Below are 18,008 nucleotides of genomic sequence, written 5' to 3'. Positions count from 1 at the left end.
ACGGTCACTCTCTCTCTTTCTCTATCTCTCTCTGTTTCTCTAGGGGTGGCTGGGCCAAGCGTCAAATGTCCTGCGTAAAAGGGCTATTTGCATGTGTGTGTGTGTTTGTATTTTATGGCCACTGTTAAAGCCTTTGCGGGCAACATGCAACATTCCCTTTTATTTTTGCTTTTCCTTTTTTCTTTTACCAGCGACTTCTGACATCGGTCGACGCTGCTTTTGGACCAATGCGACAGACTCCAAGCCAACCCCACCCCACCCCCCCATTCAAGCATTTGGCCAGGTAACTACCTATATCCATAGCCAATATTTAAATCGAGTGCGCCTGCTTTAGTCCTTTGCTGCTATGACACGCAAATAATGCTCTAAGTTTAGTTAAGTTAAAAGCTGCTTAAGACTTTAAAATTTATTTGTATAAATTTTTAAATTTTAGCCAAGCTGTATATAAACAAATTATAAGTTATGTTTGTTTCAGCTTTGAGCTAACTAAAAATTGCTAAATTGCTTTACATAAATTTTAATTTTAAAATTGTATTTAACATTGTTTGTTTGTTAATTGAAATTTGCATACATAAAAAATAAAATAGAAATAAATTTCAGCTGCTGTTGCAAAATATAGAATAACAAATAAATATGCAAAAGTAGCAAGTTGTGTGAAAATTCAATATTAAATATTTTAAAGCTCAATATATGAAGCATAAGCTTGTACTAAATATTTATTTGTTATTATTTCAATTTACAGCATAACAAAAAAATCCATTGAAAATATAAATAAATAAATATTTTAAAGCTCAATATATGAAGCATAAGCTTGTACTAAATATTAATAGATTAAAATAATTTATATTAAATACTCAATTGACTCAATCAGTTGCAAGCAATAAAATATTTATAAAACTTGCTGTAGAAATTGTTAATTTTTTTTTTTTAATTTAAATTTCATTGCTTAGAGTCTAGCGCATTCGCATTTAAAAAACAATTTGTGCAGCTTTTTGATTTAGTGCGGTTTGCAGCTGCCAAAGCCAAAGCCAAGGTCTAAGCTGCGTGTTGTTGTTGTTGCTGGTAATGCGATACTTTTTGCACAGACTGTGGCCTGGGTGGAGGGCGAACTGGACTTGGCTGGCTGGCATTTCTAATTGCCAACTGTCAATTACTTTTCTTTTGCGGCTATTTTTGTTTCTTTTTTGCTGCTGCTTTTTGCAAAGAGTTATGGCCCCAGCAATTTTCCCCACGGAATACGCCAAATGGACAACACAATTTTTATGGCTTATAAAAAAGCAATAACAACAAATAGCAGCAGCAGCAACAGCAGCGGCAGCAGCAGATACTTGCAGGTAATTCGATACCCGCGCCCTTGACACTCGCGTAAAAATGATTAATTTTTTTTCTTTTTGTTTTCGTTACAGTTTTAAGTAAAATGGAAATCAATCATTTACACACTTTACTCAAGGGAACATTTTTAGTCAAAATGTATATGTTTGGCTAATTGGGGTGCTGCTCTCGGCAGTGCACTTTTGACTTGACCATTGGCCAAGGGATCGGGACGAACGGACCTACGTCTTGTGCCTAGAACGAGTTGGCAAAGTTTTCTTTTCGGGGTGTGCGCTACTCGACTGCGACCTTTTCCTTAATGATTGTCCAGCAGCTTCGGTCATTTGCTCACCTTTGTTATCTTGATGGGCAGCTTGAAGTGCTCTTGAGTCACAACATGACGACAGCGCCAGGAGCTCAAGTTGACGAGAAAATTGAAAACCTTTTTAATTGTATTACATGCTTAAAGGTCAATTAATTGACAAATGCTGTGATGGATTATCTCTCTCTCTCTCTCACTCTAAACTGGCTGACGCTGTCGTCCTTGGACCTTCATTCATTATTGCAAGTAAGTGGACTTTGATCTATTATGTGAGCTCTGGGACGTTTGCTTAGACATAGACTGTAATTAGGAATTAGCTTAGCATTTGAATTTGTAATGCAGGCTGCGTTAGTTTTAAAATCAAAGTTAAAGTTTAGCTTGACTTCTTTATATAATTTATTGATTAGCACTAACAAAATATATTTATATTTTTCATATAATTTTGTTATTTTATTGTAACTAGTAATCATTTTAATTGATATATTTTTATGGCTTCTGTGTATTGAGATTTAATTTTTGCTTTTGCAGCTTGCTTAGTAATTTTTAGACTTCAATAGTTTAATTAAATAACATTTTTAATTAGACTAACAAGTCTGGCATTTTGTTTAGCCATCTAGACTAGATAGCTATATACTTCAATATCGATTGTTTGCTTTTTAAATAAGTTTTATATTTAGCAGTCATAAATGTTATGCAAAATTTTAGTACATTTAAAATAGTTTATAATGTTGTAACTTTTGAGACTTTATGTCTGCTTTAAATATACAAATTTATTTTTTTATTTGACATTGAATTGTAACATAAGCTATTATTTATTTGGTTAATGTTTGGTTTTATTAATTTCATTAATATTCATTTGCTTCTATTTATATTTAATATTTTTCTTAAATGCATTCAAAGATTTGAGGATAGCAGCTTAATTTTGTTATGTGATTAATTCATTTATAAAATACTTTCACTCTATAATTCTATCGAATTTACTTACGATCAGTTCGTTTCTGCTCTACGCTGCTGCAACTCGAAGCAAAAGCAATGCCACAACTGATACACACTCCTATGTTGATCCAAACTTTGCCACTACGCACTACAGTCGCGTCCCAAAATATTGCAACTACTTTGCCTTTTGCCAAAGGGCCACGCCAAATGTTAACTCCCCAATCTGATTAGAATTCTGGGCTAGCCAATGCGCAGACTCGAGTCACTTTGGCTAGGGGTAGCTGCCGATCAGCAACCCCTAAGCACAAGCGCTGCTCTATGTGCGAGCGAGTAGCTAGCATAGCGAAAGAGACAGCAATAGTTACAGCTACACTACTCAATTGTATGACAAAAAGAATAAAAAGATTTGTCGGCACCGAGACTTATTTACATAGTAGCTCAAATTTCTATTGTTGTTGCTTGCGTTGAGTGAAGTAACGTATTTGCATACAGTGAAGCAGCGCTAAGCTGTACAGAGCAGCGATTTTCAAAAAATCAATATAAATTAAATGCAACAATGTGCGATTTAAAAAACATTTCTTAAATGTTAACATTATAAATATGTATGCTATAATTTTCAAATAATTATGTATGCTATAAAATTCAAAAAATAAAATATTCTTTTAAATATTAATTTTTATAAAATTTATTTTGCATATTGTATAAACCTAAAAATTAAATTTAATTAAACACATATACAAGTTTATTATTAAAAATATATTTATTGTACAGATTTTAAATGTTTTTTATATGTATATGCTTCAAATATTTTCATTGCCTACTTTTGCGCATAGACTTTGCTTAGCACTGCAAACTCTTTTACTTTATTAAAAGCAAAGCAAAGGCACTAAGCATATTATAATAATTATGCATATTTAAATACATTTAGCAACAAATTTATAATAAATATAATAAGCTTGAGTTAAATTAAAAAATTTAAGTAAATGCTAAAAACGCCAACAGGCGCAGCTAGTTGGTGAGAGAAGGGAGGAGAAAGGGTTTGAAGCGGAGTATGGGATGGACGGGGGGTTAATTTGACGAAGACGCAGTTGTCTAGACCTAAAAAAACAATGAATGTTGAAAATATCTGTTTGTGATTTGTTTGAAATACTTTTGCGCACATTTAAATATCAAACGAGTGAGCTCAAATTAATTTACACCTAATATGCATACACACACACACACACACACACACACACACAGAGAGACAGACACATGTGAGCAGACAACAATTAGAAGCCAAAAAACGAAGCCCAAAGTGAAAGCAACAATACACACAAAAGCAAAACGGCGTCGGCTTTTGTTGCCACTGCCTTTATATATAGTGAAGCCTTAATATATATGTATGTATGTGTTAGTGTGTGTGTGCACATGTGCTTTAGTCAAAGCTTTAAGCATGAGCATGGCTGACTCGACGCACACCCAACTCAAAACGTTTCTCACGTTTTTGTATGAGAACAAAAGGTTAAATTCGCCTTTCAGAATGGTCAGAATGTTTTTAATGAGATGGGTTCCTTAGGTGGGCAGCACACACACACACATACACACACACAGTCATACACATATATATATACAAATGGCGGACAGGCAGGCGCACTGCGTCCGACATTCTGGCCCATCAAAATGAGTGTGGGCGACCAGAACCAACACAAAGCCACCAATCTGTACATGTGCGCCATAAAGGGTTATATGTTTGTTTGTCTGTGTGTGTGTGTGTGTGTGTGTGTGTGTGCCTGGCTGGCGGCAAACAAACACCACCGGCTAAATCCAGCCGTGGACAATCGGACCGAGGCGAAGCGGGCAAGCCAAGCGGCAGGCAGGAGGAGGCAGCTCGAGTTCGAGAGTTCTTGGCCGTAAATCCACCCGCCGCCGACTGAAGCCGACGCCATTATGCGGCGCATCCATTGCCGTCTCTAACTGTAGTTCCTTTTGTACGTTTACAGCTCATTCTTGCAGCATGTCGCTATGCTTGTGTGAGTGTGTGTGTGTGTGCTTTTCTTTATTTGTATGTGGCTGTCCACTGCTGCTAAATTATTATTTACCTTAAATAAAAATGCAGCTTTTATTATCAAGTAAATATTTAGTTATCAAATTTGAATGCAGTTTAATTAAGAGTATAAATCTCTAAAATCGAATGAGCATTCGACCAATTTGAAGACTTTTAAAGTTAGAAATTTCTTAAAAATTAGCTTGTTTGCTTACTATTTTGCTTTTTTGAGCCTACAAATATATACTCATTTTAACATGCGGTGGTAAATGCCAATAGGATATTTTGTAGCCTTGTTTTCGTTACTCAAAGTTTGAAATTAAGCAAAACAGAAGTTTGCTCATTACTTTGTCAATATAATTTTTTCATTTAGAAAACACAACTGCATAGGCCTTTTTAAAATGTCATGAATTAATTAAGTCTTCAGTCCTAATATTATTAGCTGAGTTATAGGCTCTCAAAGTTTAAAAACTGATATTTCATAGAGAATTATCTTGTTTGCTTACTCTTTTGCTCATAAGCAATTTTCTAACCATACTTTTTTATACTTATAGTTACTCAACAAAAACAACATTTCATTTATAGTTTTAAATAGTTAATAGTTAATGCAAATTTACACGTGTGCATGTAGGCTCAGTAGATTTGAAGAAAAACAACTCAGCTGAAGTTTAACTCAAGTCTGCTCACAGCAATCGTCAAAGCAAAACCCACTCACGCTCTCACTCATCGTACGATGCACAGTGAACGACGCTCTCTAAGCAATGAGCGTCACGCTCTCGTTTGGCCGCAGCAGCAGCGCTGAGCGATCGAGCGCAAGCAAAAACGAACGCAAGACGCGAGCAGCGAAGAGCAGCGAGTCTCGAGTGTGTGTGGGAGTGACTAAAAACGCACGTAGGCCACCTACTCACTCATCCTAAAACGCGCAGTGAGCTCAGCGCTCTCTAAGCAATGAAAGGGTCACGCTCTCGTTCGGCCGCAGCAGCAGCGCTGAGTGATCGAGCTCAAGCGAACGAACGAGTGTGTGGGAGTGAATAAGAACGCACGTTGGCCACCTGGATCAGTTGAGTTTGGACTCTTGGCGATTGAACAAGCAGTGCGCGTAATAATAATTAATAGTTTCCACGTGTTTATTTACAAGCAATCTATGGTGTTGCCTTATAAGTAGGTTTATAACAATTGTTCTCAATATTTCTGCAGACAAATAACAATTGTTTAATAATTGAAAATGTAAAGTTCGCTGAGTTTTAGCAGCTTGCTTGAAATTTTCATTCAGATGGTTGCGTTTACGCCATTTTCACTCAATGCTTCGACGACTAACTGTTCCTTGTATGAGCCTCTCTGAGTGCTTTACACGTTTTATTGCGGTTTAAACTAAGAGAGCCTCAGCATTGACTCAGAGTGTGTTTTCTCTTATTTAACGAACACTTACGAATATCTGTTTGTTTTTATCAACTCTTGTTTCTTGCATATAATTTGCATAAACCTTTTCATATTTTTTTAAAAATACTTCGCTTGCTTTATTTCTATAAAAAGTATAAAAACAAATAAGCTCAATATTAATGCTTACATATTATCCACACACACATTTACGTTGGGAAGCTGGACTTGATCTTCTTGGTGGCGGCCAGCAGGAGCTGGAGTTGCCGGGCAGCTTGAGTGATCTTGGGTGAGCTTCATGACGGCCTTGAACAGCTCCCAACTGCAATTCTTGAAGAACATCATGCCAGGCTGTTCAGATGGATGATCTTGTTACATATGGCGATCATGGACTTGCAATTGACAATGACAATGAAGAGCACATCCTTGGGCATGCGATTGGTATCTCGGTGATGCCCTTGGCGTTGCCTTCGTCAGCGCCTTCCGCACACAGCCAATGAAGCTGTAGCTCCCACAGTCCACATAGTCGTCATCCAGCTGGGCCTCTAGCTGCTGCAGCGCTAGCTCCAGGCGATTCCCAAGCTACTGCAGCTCCACAGTCGTGCTGGCCTGCTGCTAAAAACAAATAACTAAGTAAGTTTGTTTACTAATCCTTTACTACTAAATTCTATAGATGCAATGCTATGCGCTCGAGCTGAGTAGACAGCAGCTCGATAGCAGCACCAAGGGTACAAAAGTACCAAATTGCTGCTTGCTGTTTTTATATTAACCAACCGATTGACTGCATAGCTTGTGTATTCATTTATTCATTCCTATATATTTTTAAAAGTAAATTTATTCAATTATTAATAATTTTAAATTTATTTTACAGCCTACTGTATATTGTGATTATCCCTGAAGCGAACGCAGAACTTCATCAAAGATGTTAACTGACTACTGCAGTCGGATCTACATCCTGAAGAGGTTTTGCAGTTAGCTGGACTAAGGACTACAATATTAGCAATAGCTGCTAGTGCTGCTTGAAAGGATGCTGAATCATTATTTTGTATTTAAATTAATGTAGTAATACATTCTTTGTATTTTTATTATTTATAGTGGCTTGACTTTAAGAATAATTCCTTACTTAACCTTAACCAATTATATGTTTAGTCCTTATTATTATTTATGATAACAATATTTATATTTACTATGTATGTAATTATGTTTGTAAGGCATAGCTGTTTAATTGTAATATTATTAACAAATTGCTTTGACAGTAAATAAACAATTATTATACAGAACACAACTTCTTCTTCTTATTTATATTTAAGGGTATACAGGGCTTCACGGTTTTAGCTCCTGCTCCTTCGTTATCCTTTCAAGCCCAAAAGTACATGCATTTTCGTGCAGCTGGGCATTGAAAAGCTTCATACCAGGATATCCAGGATTGAAGAAAAAATTCTGAAAAAAAAGCAGGGGCTGAGCCGCAAAAAGTGCCCCAAAAACACAAAATGTCATTTTTCTCGGAAACCGTAAGGATTACAAGGATGTCGTTTGGTGTACAGGTAATGCTCCTTGAGAGCATTCAGGATATACCACCCAAAGGACTAAAGTCCTTACAGGAGCCGAGAAAAACCGCTTATTTCTCGTATACAGAAAATAGGCTAATAACTCTCCGAATGCATTGGCAGGATCAGGACGAAACTAAGTGCCAAACGATTCCTTTTTAAAAGGGCTATCTATAAGCCTGGATGAAAGGATATCCGGATCGTCCTTTGTAAGTTTTTGGAGGATAATAGCGAATTATTTGTGATTTTTTGGCATCACTATTTGCGTGTAAGGACTTGGAAAATTTGTTGCAAGTTTGCATGGACAACATGATGAGCACGTACACTTAAGGCTGTTGAGGTAGTTGTTAGTTGTTGTAAGTCAACAATTGCGAAAATTGTTGCCCGCATGTAGCCGTTGTATATTGTTGCCACTTGTAGATGTTGGTTATTGTAATAATAACTTGGCCAATAGCCAAAAGATTGTGTAACTGTTAATTGTTTTATGCTCATATTGATGCTAGAAACAATGTTGCATCATTACAATTTGCATTTCTACAACTTTGGAGCTTTTTAAAGTTTAGTATTTCTTATGCATTTTATTGTTTATTAACAATTTTGTTCATAACTTGCTTAAACATAAAATTGTTTGACACATTTATATTGAATTTTTTAAGCTGCGTTTGCAGCGTTTTTAAATTTGAAATATAACAAACAAAAGGCAATAATCAGTACCAGTATTTTATTAAGGTAAAAAATCAATTATATATGCAAGATTATACAGCATATATGTACATATGTGCTAAGGAGTTGGCTGCGTGCTTGTAGATTTATCAAACAATTAGCCAGACTCAAGCGCCTGAAAATAGAAATATTTAATTCGCATTTTCTATGCGTTTTTTTTTAATAGCAAAAACATATTGGCGCCAAGGGTTGCTTTTGGTCGAGAAACTTTATAATGAGAGCAAAGGGAACACACGCGTGCCTCAAAATATTTACACACAATGGGTCTAACGGGTTGAACGACAGTCTTTGCCTTGGCTTACGACAAAACTTTTTGTTATCGCAACTTACCCCAGGGTGGACGCTGGCCGTTGGTCAACGGCAATGCCTGGCCTTTGGTAATTTGTTGCAGCTACAGCTACAGTATGCATGTATGTGTGTCTATGTGTGTGTGTGTGTGTGAGAGTTTGCAACCCTTGTTTATGGGGGTAACTGGGCTGTGTGGCCATTGCATCTGGCCAGCGTAATTTGAGATTTCTATAACGTGTTGTTGCAACAATAGTTCAGCTGGCAACCAGCACACACACACACACACACACACACAAACACACACATAGACACAGACATGGGCTAACGCAAGTCTGTGTAGTTAGAGATTAAAGGTTAGCACTTGCCGACCTTGCGTAGGCTCTGGTCGCTGCCTCTGCCTCTGGCTCTGGCTCTGGCTCTGTAGCTTGTCTTTGTGGCAGCTTGTGGCATGTACGTGCTTCTAGGCCCATTGTTGTTGCCTCTGCTGCTGCTGCTGTTGCTGCTCTGGCAGTAAGCCGACCAAAGCATATCGTAAATCAAAATGCGCTGCAAATGTTTCCTTTTTATTTATACACAAATTTGTGCAAACAAATTGCAAATTGAGTTTGCATTTCTCGTCTCAACTTGACTGCAAATCAAACGCTTTTAATTTTATAATTAGCAGTTCACATTTTTATAAGACAAAATACGGCAAGCAAATCAAGTAAAAGACAATCGAAAATTTATGACTTGCAATAGCAACTACTTCTTGTTAAGTTTTAGCTTTACTATATCAAATAAATAAATTATATGTGTTTATTTTTCATATGATTTAAAATTTAAATTTTAAATTCAAATAAATAAAATATAAAGCCTATAATAATAATGCAAATATTTATAGTGACAACAAACGTTAAGCTTAAGCAATTTGTATTGATTATATTTATATTATTTATAATTAGGAACAATACAAAATGTACAAGAAAACTTTTTGTATTGCATTAACTAATTAACTTATGTAGAATTTATAAAAATTGATATATATAAATTAATAATAATTTAATTTTAAAATACATACTTTTAAATACATACTTTTAAATTTTATTTTAAATATTTTTTTTTCATTTCTTTTATCGTCGACTGTTCAAAGTTGACATTAAATAAATTAAAAAAAAATAATACTACTGTAATTATGACAGTTGTCTATAACTGTATAACTTTTGCATAATAGGAAATCCTATTGGTATCTAACAATTTAGCTTAACTAATTGCTGTTAGTAATAAATTTAGAAGCGCTGCGCTTGAGCTTAATAAGGGGGGGGGGGGCAGTCCAACGTGTGGGGTGGCTTTAAGTCCGGCCATATGCTAGTGAGTCAATGACAAAGGGGTATGGAGCTGAGCGGGAGGTGGGGGTTGGCTAACCTAGTCAAATAAAACACTTTGTAAAATTTGACTTTGGGCAGAAACCGCATTCATTACTCTTAGCCCTGAAGGATGCGTGTGTGTGTGTGTAACCCTTGCAGGGGAATTTACCGTTTTTAATCTCATTTCAAAAGTCCTATCCACACACACACACAGATGTGGCATGTGTCTATGTATGCATATGGTGTAAATATGAGTATTGGTCCAACTTGGGCTTGGGGCTTGGGGCTTGGGCTAGTGTCAGCTTGGAAAAAGTAAGTTTTGGTCCGGGCTCTCCTTCGTTGGTTCGTTGGTTCGCTCGTGGGGGATTGAAAATGATGGTCCGACAGATTTTGAGAAAATTGCCAACTGCTAAAATTGAAGTGGGACAACAAGTGGGGGGTGGGGGCTGCTTGGCCTGGCAGGCATTCATTGCAAGTGGCTGCAGGGCAAACTGCTGGCTGGGTGGTTGGGTGGGTGTTTGGGTGGTGTTGTGTGTGGCAGCCAACCGCAGACCTGTGCCTTGAGCTGGGTAAATATTTGTGGTTAACGAAAGGATACTTTTAGCTATGCGTAAATTCAAAAAGGCAAATTGGCAACTTTTCCAACGATCCACTCCCATTTGGCTGGCACATAGTCCAAGCTGTCTATGTGTGTGTCAAGATACATATCTTGGGGCAGCACACACACACGCACACACACACACACATATGTTGCCTCTTTGGGGTTTGGCCCTGCGCCTCGGGCTGTGGCATTTTTCGTTTCAAGGCGTTTGCTGATTTCATTAGCATGGTGACCAAATAGATTTATTAATTCGCCTGCTAATAAATAGTCAACGTCATAGGCAAGTGCCAACAAGGACTCAAGCACTCAAAGCACCCAGCACAGCCCCCCAGGGCCAACAATTTTCGAAAACCTACACAACTTGTCACTTGGCAGCGGCAGCGGCAGCGGCAGCAGCAGCCAGTAAAATGCTTAAGATTTTAATTAATAAATAGTTAAAGATTAAATTTAACTTAAAAAGGCAACTTATAATTTTCTTGCACATATGTACTTGTAATAAAAAATAATAATATAAAATATTATTATAATACTTACTACTGTACTACACTACAACATTTATTTAAATTTTAAGCTCGTCAGCATATTTAATTTTTATTACTCAAATGCTATTTAGCGCTTGTTTAAAATTGTTGTTAAAATATTTGAATTAAATTATAACATAAAATAATATATATTTTCAGCATTATATTATTGTTAGCAGCAATAATAAAAAATGATTTAGAGTCAAAAAATACTTTCAAAGCAATACTAAAAGATAAAAATAAAATTTCAGGCGTATAATTATTTTTAGCTAAGCTAATAACGTGTTATTAAATATTTATTTATTAACATTAATTTAAGTGATGATTTTAAGCACTAGTTGCATTAAAAAATATAAATAAAATAAGTTAAATAAGCAATAATTTAATTTAAGTTTTTTATAGCTGCTTCTTAGTATTTTGTCTGTGCTCTAGCTTAATTATTATTAATCATAATTCTGTGTTAATCATAAATAATGCGTCTATAGCCTTGTCATTTAATTTATATGTTTTTAATATAGAAACATTGCTTGGATGTCAAGCTTCATTATCAAATTGACTTGATTTGCATTTTATTGTTGAGCCCAAACAACGAGCAACGAGCAACGAGGAACAAATAAAAGGGTTGCTCGACTCAATTTTGAGGCGTAAAAAGTGCGTTTTTGTTTGCAGCATCAGACGAGGGTTTTAGGGCAAAAAACAAGAGATCAGAGCCCACCACCCAGTTGCGCCCATTGGTCCATTGGTCAGTGCTTAGGAGCAATTAACCTTTATGTTGGGCTGGCTGATCTCTGGTGAGATCTCTGCCTCTGGGATGCTGGCAACGAATTTCTATTTAAATGAAATTTGCGCATTAAATGGGCTTTTAGCTTGTTGAACTGCTCCTGACCCTTTTGGGGTTATTTGTTAGCTTTTTTGTTCGTTGTTTTTTAAGTGTCAATTGGGCAACATGCCAAGCGGCAAGCGTTGATTGTTTTCTTTTTTTTTTTTTTTTTTGTTATTTGGGGGGCTGGGCTGTTGCTACTTTATTTGTTGTTAGTAGACAATTAGCGCATTAGGGAATTTAATTAGCAGCAACTTTGACTTTGGACTTAGCATGTGTTGAATACACACTTTGGAGCTACCCCCTTTGGGATTAGTCATAAAAATTACAACATGCAGTGGTAGTAAATGCAATTCGCAGTCACGCAACGCATAAATTCCTTGTTTTTTTTTTAAATAAAATGTAGCTTGACAGCTTCAAATTTAATTAAGTGCGGCCGAGCACTAAACTAAAAGCCTACGGTAATTGTTATTTATTTTTGAATATAATTTAATTGCATTTACAAACAAATGTTGGCTAACTAAATATGCAGAAATGTTATTTAATAATATAATTTATAATTATTTATTATTTGTTTGAAGCTCAAATCTAATGCAAGCCATTAAAAATAATAGAGAATAAAATATGAGAAAAACATGAAATTGTCAAAGTAAAAGTTTATTGATTATAAATTAAGTTGTGTATAAATATAAAATAAAATAAATTAAATATAATAAAAAAGCGCATGCATGTTAAGCTAGAGAAAAATAATTTTAATAATTAATTAAAATAAATGTTAATTGAAATAACAGTGCTAAGCTAGTAATTAATTTAAAAAATTAATTTAAAAACATTTTTAACTTTAATTATTTGAGCTGGCACTTTTTAGAAACTAAAAAAGTCTTGAGAGCCGTTAATGTTAATTTGAATAATTATTTAAATATAATTAAAATTCAGTTGCATGCTAAGCTAAAGAAAAATTATTTAAGTAAAGAATTAAGAAAAATGCTAATTGAAATTAAAGTCTGAAGCAAGTAAAGCGATGTAAATTAATTTTTTAACTACTGAGTTAGCAGTTTTTCGTTACTAAAAAAGTATTAAGAGTTGTTGCTGTTGATTTGCTTAATGAACTAAGCTAACAAATTAATAAGCTATTAAAAAATGAAGCACATAAAATGTAAAAATAATAATAAATAAAATAATAAGTAACAATTCAAAAAAATTTTAAATGCATGCTAAGTTTTAATGCTTGTGATATAAAAATTAAAAAAGTGTTTAATATATATTAACAAATTATTTTCATTAACAAATCACTTGCATAAAGTCATAAAATAAATTGAATTTAAATTGAATTTAGCGCTAACTTTTGCTTAAAGTAAACAAAATGCTATAACTTGTATTATGGCAATGCAATGCTAAGTTGGCTGAAAGGTCTATGCCAACTGTGCTGGCGACTTTTGCTAGCGACTGTGGGTGGTGTTGGGTGTTGGGTGTGGGGTGTGGGGTGGGGGGGGGGTGTTTTATTTGTTTGCTTTTTGTGTGTTGGAAGCGAAGGCGTGTTAAGGCAGGCGAGCAATTCAAGTGTGTGTGTGTGCCTGATATAGAGGCATGTGCATGTGTGTGTGTGATATAACGGGTTAAACTATATGTATGTGTGTGTGTGTGTGTGTGTGCAAGGGTGAAACTTTTACTGCTTGCTTACAGAGATTCTTTTCTGATGATAAATTAATTTATTATGTTCGAATTGAAGCACACGCTGCTGGGCAAGCTGCAGAGCGAGCAAGAGAGCAATAGACAGAGAGTTGCAGTTGAAGTGCCAGTGTGTGCTTGTGTGTGTGTGTGTAACGTTTTGTAACCAGCCATTGCCATTAGACTAAGCAAAAGTAGCTGAAAGAACCAGATATAGATATAGCACATACACATGTGTGTGCTAGTATGTGTGTATGTGTGTGTGTTTGTGTGTGTGTTTGTGTGTGTGACGGCGACTGCTAAACTTAGCCAAAGTTCGGACGCCGTCTGCCCGCTGCGCTCTCTCTCTTTCTTTCTTTCACTCTCTCACTCTCTCTCTCTTTAACTTCAGTCTCTGTATATATTTGTATTTCGGTTTTTCAACCCCAAAGCAATTACAACAACAGTAACAACAACATCGACTATATGGGATATAATGAACAACACCATCTGACCACTTGAATAATTTCCAAGTGGCGGGCGGTTTGTACAAAATTCAGTTGCCCGTATACAACAACAACAACAACAACAACGAAGCGGAAGCAGCAGAGCGAGTTTCCCAAATGGCAGCAAAAAGAGACAGCGCTAGCCGCTTGATGTTTTAATTGAAATCATTGCAAAACATGGCGCACACAAATGTGACAACGACATTTAAACTAAGTCTCCCCCCACCCACCCACTTTGGCAGTCGCCCTAACCAAACACACACTCACACACACACTAACACACGCATACTTGTTTAAATATGGCGGCGCTTGGGGCGTTCGCGTCAAGCTTCCACTTTAAGCCTTTGGGTTTTATGGTCAGTCGCTGGGGATCAGGCATTAGCATTAGCTCAGCATAATGGCATTTCTTTTTTATTCATACTACTAATGTTAAACATTTGTTTTAGCAGTAGCAGCAGCAGCAGCAGCAGCAGCTCGCAATTTTCCACACCGACTATTGCCTACTTTTGAGCGCAGCTTGAGTACATTTTACACTCGATTAGCATTTTAAACTGAAATATCAATTATATTACTTTACTTATTCAAACTAATATTAGCTTTATAAATTTAATAAAATTTCAAGCGTTACACAGCTTAAATTATTTAATTTTATATTTAATATTTGGTAATATATATTCACTCAATTCATAATAATAAATATACTTGTACTATATGTTAATTTATATAAACAAAAGCTTATACATAGCTTTACTTATTTGTTTGTTTATTATGTATATATTATATTAAATATCTTAATCTTTTTCGTTGTGCATAGTAATATAAAATTATAATTATATAGCACAATAAATATTTATTTATTTATATTCACTTTACGTTGTTCAGCGGTCAATTGTTAATTAGCTACGGACCAAGAAGCAGGCGCATAAAATAGCCAAAGTTGCTAACTCGAATGCATTGACTGTAACTCTAGAGACATACATATATAAATATGTATACATATGGCTGTGTGTGTGTGTGTGTAAATGTATACGTGTGCTTGTGGCTAAGCTAAGCGAACTGCATAGTCAAGGGAAGGGCAAGCCGGAAAGCGAGGAAAGTCAAAGAACAAATGTCTACGGCTACACACACAAACGCACACACACACACTAACACATTGCAAGTTGCAGCTTTTATGTGGCTTAAGCATACTCTGCGCTTAATTTTATAATTAAAATAATATATAAAAATAAAATAAAGCTGAATTATTTGTAGTTAACTTTAACTAAACTAAAAGTGCTCATAATGAATTTATATAAATATTTATATAATAGCAATAAATATATAGCAAATACATACATAAAAATATATTATGCATGCATTAATTATATAAAAACTTAAGCATAAATAATTTTGTATTATAATTTGCTTTAAATAATTTGTAATAAATCTATTTAAATTGCTAATTGTTGAATGTGTAAAAATTATTAAATAAATAAATTGCATAATTCTTAATAAATAAAGCTTGAAGCATAAATAAATGTAAATATGGCAAATGCTAATTTTTATTTTAAATGCTGCGCATATAGTTTAAACATATAAATTGTTAGCTATGCAAAATTTGTTAATTAAATTAAATAAATAAGTGTGTGCTAAAATGAAGGCACAGGCGACTCGCCTTAGTCGAGAGTCCTGGCTGCTGTTTGCAGTGGCAAATATAAAACACACATATGCATATGTATCTGTAACTCTCTTTCTACGTGTGTGTGTGTGTGTGTGTGTGAATATCGTGCTCTAGAGACCAAATGGAAACTTAAGCCTTTCTTTTGTGCCTGGGCTAAGGACACTCAGGCTGTCCATGAACCTTTGTGGCGCTTTGGCTTTGGCTGGCTCCATCACTTTGCCGCATGCCCCAAGCCCAAGCCGACCCAGAGAGAGAGAGAGAGAGAGAGAGTGAGACAGTTGCGCTGCATCCACAAAACTCTGCCGCGACTGTCTGCGTGTGTGTGTGTGTGTGTGTGAAAATAGCGTGTGGAGTGCACTGTCCTTACATTGTTTTCTACTCGCGCTGACACGAACCAAAGCCAAGCAAAGAGCGACTGAGCGGCAGCGAGCAAGGGAGAGGGGAGTGTGTGTGTGTGTGTGTGTGTGTGTGTGTGTTGCATTCGTTTCACTCGCTCACTGGCTCGTTAATAAGAGCCCCAAGGCTTCCCAGGCTGCTGCCCCCGCTCAGGCGCCGCCGGCTCAGCGACCAGCGCGACCTCCCAGCGGTTTATCCTTTGCTGCTGCTGCTCCCGTTCCCGCTGCTGTTGCAAAGTCTTTCTGGCTAAATGCGCTACGCTGTCCAAAGCACATACGATGCACACACACACACACACATGTGCATGAGCAGAAGCGAAAAAAGGAGTAAAAATAATGAATAAAAGAATCATTAAGCCGGCGAATGTGTGTGGGCAACGGCAAATGTAGCTGCGCTACACTGAGCGAAATAACTAGCTAAGCTGGGCATGCAATTGTTATAGCATATAGCAAATATAACTGAACTTTAGCTCGCTGCTTTTACTTAAATCAAAATGCAAGCGAATGCGAATGCGAACAGCAGCAAAGCCTCTTAAAGATAATTGTTTAGTTGACTGCGGGGCTACTTACCTTTCAATATGTTGCTAGTTGCATAATAATGTTGTTGTTGCATTTGCAGTATTTGTTGTTGCTGTTGTAATTCTCTTCTTTTATAATTTTGTTGTTGTGGCTTTTAATGCTGTTGCTGCTGATTTTGTTGATTTTGTTTGCTGCGCTATTGTATTTGTTTGAATATTTTTATATAAATTGTTGTTGTCGTCACTTGGTTCTGCATTATTTGCTGTTATTTAATTTATTTTTTCTTTATAATTGCAGCGCTATGTATTTTGCTGCCCCTCGGCTTATGCAGCGGAATTTTTCCACGTTACGCAATAGAGCACCTAATGCCGCTCAAAAGCAGGCAATGCTATTTTTTTGTCTGACATGATCGCGTGATTCTTATTAGAATATTCTGTTGTATTCTATGGCTAGCTGCAAAAATGAAAACAATAACATTTTAGTCTTGAAGGTCGTTGGTAAAATAATGAAATTAAATTAAACACACTGCTCGCAACTTTGCTGCAGTGTATAACACAAACACAAGCAGTAAGTAGTAAGAGTAGCTGGTGGGTGGCTGAGCTGTGTTGGCGTCGCTTGCTGCATGGCTGACATTCAATGACTTCTCTAACTTTACCGTGGGTTTCCATGCATTCTTCCTGTTGCCAGTTGGCTCTTGTTGTATTTGTTGCTGTTGCTGTTACTTTTGTCTGTCTGTCTGTCTGTTAGTTGTTGTTGCTACTTTTTCAAACAAATGCGTTGCGAATGCTGCTGCTGCTGCTGCTGCTTGCGTCCATTGTCAATGCTGCGTTTATTTGGAAAATCCATTTGTCCACCTTGCTCAAGCAGCTACAATGATGCTCAGTCTCACACTCGCTCTCTCTCTCTCTCTCTCTCTCTCTCGCTCTCTATGCGCTGTTAGCTCTAACTGGGTGCACTTGCATCAGACGTACTTTTGTTTTGCTGCACAATTGCAACTGCTGTCGCTAGCAGCAGCAGCAGCAGAAACAGCAGCAGCAGTGGCAGCTTTAATGACCTGCAATCGTTTGGCATTTAAAAGAAGCGCTAATAAAATTTGCTTTATGCTTATGTCATCATTCACTGCGTTTATTACAGTTCAATTAACAGTAACGTTGAAGGACAACTTTGACTAAGTTCAAGGCAAGCTGCTTAAATGTCATTGATGTCAACTTAAAGTAGTGCAACTAGCAATTAATTTGTTATTCATTTTGTTATATTTTCTATGCATTTAAATATTAATATTCATTTTGATGCATGCAAATATTGTTAATATATATTTTTGCATATCAACAAGCAATATTAATATTAAAATGTATAATTATTTAGTAAAATAATTTATTAGTAATTTTTTTTATACATATATACAAAGCAGCTTTGTCTAGCTGATCAACTTGCCATTTAATTAATTAATATTTTCTTTCATATAT

General features: G+C 36.0%; 1 long non-coding RNA gene across 1 annotated transcript; it reads left to right on the top strand.

Annotated features, from left to right (window-relative positions):
- The first annotated feature begins 5,669 nt into the window (after nucleotides 1-5,669).
- LOC108606171 lies at nucleotides 5,670-7,020 on the top strand. The gene is made up of 3 exons (XR_001915427.1): nucleotides 5,670-5,756; nucleotides 6,195-6,605; nucleotides 6,844-7,020. It is a non-coding gene; the product is annotated as an uncharacterized LOC108606171 (long non-coding RNA).
- Nucleotides 7,021-18,008: the final 10,988 nt, after the last annotated feature.

This window comes from Drosophila busckii, chromosome X (genome assembly GCF_011750605.1).
Source record: "Drosophila busckii strain San Diego stock center, stock number 13000-0081.31 chromosome X, ASM1175060v1, whole genome shotgun sequence".
In the NCBI taxonomy this organism is placed as follows: domain Eukaryota; kingdom Metazoa; phylum Arthropoda; class Insecta; order Diptera; family Drosophilidae; genus Drosophila; species Drosophila busckii.
The sequence above is the reverse complement of the archived record's forward strand: the minus strand, read 5'-3'. Positions and strand labels throughout refer to the sequence as shown.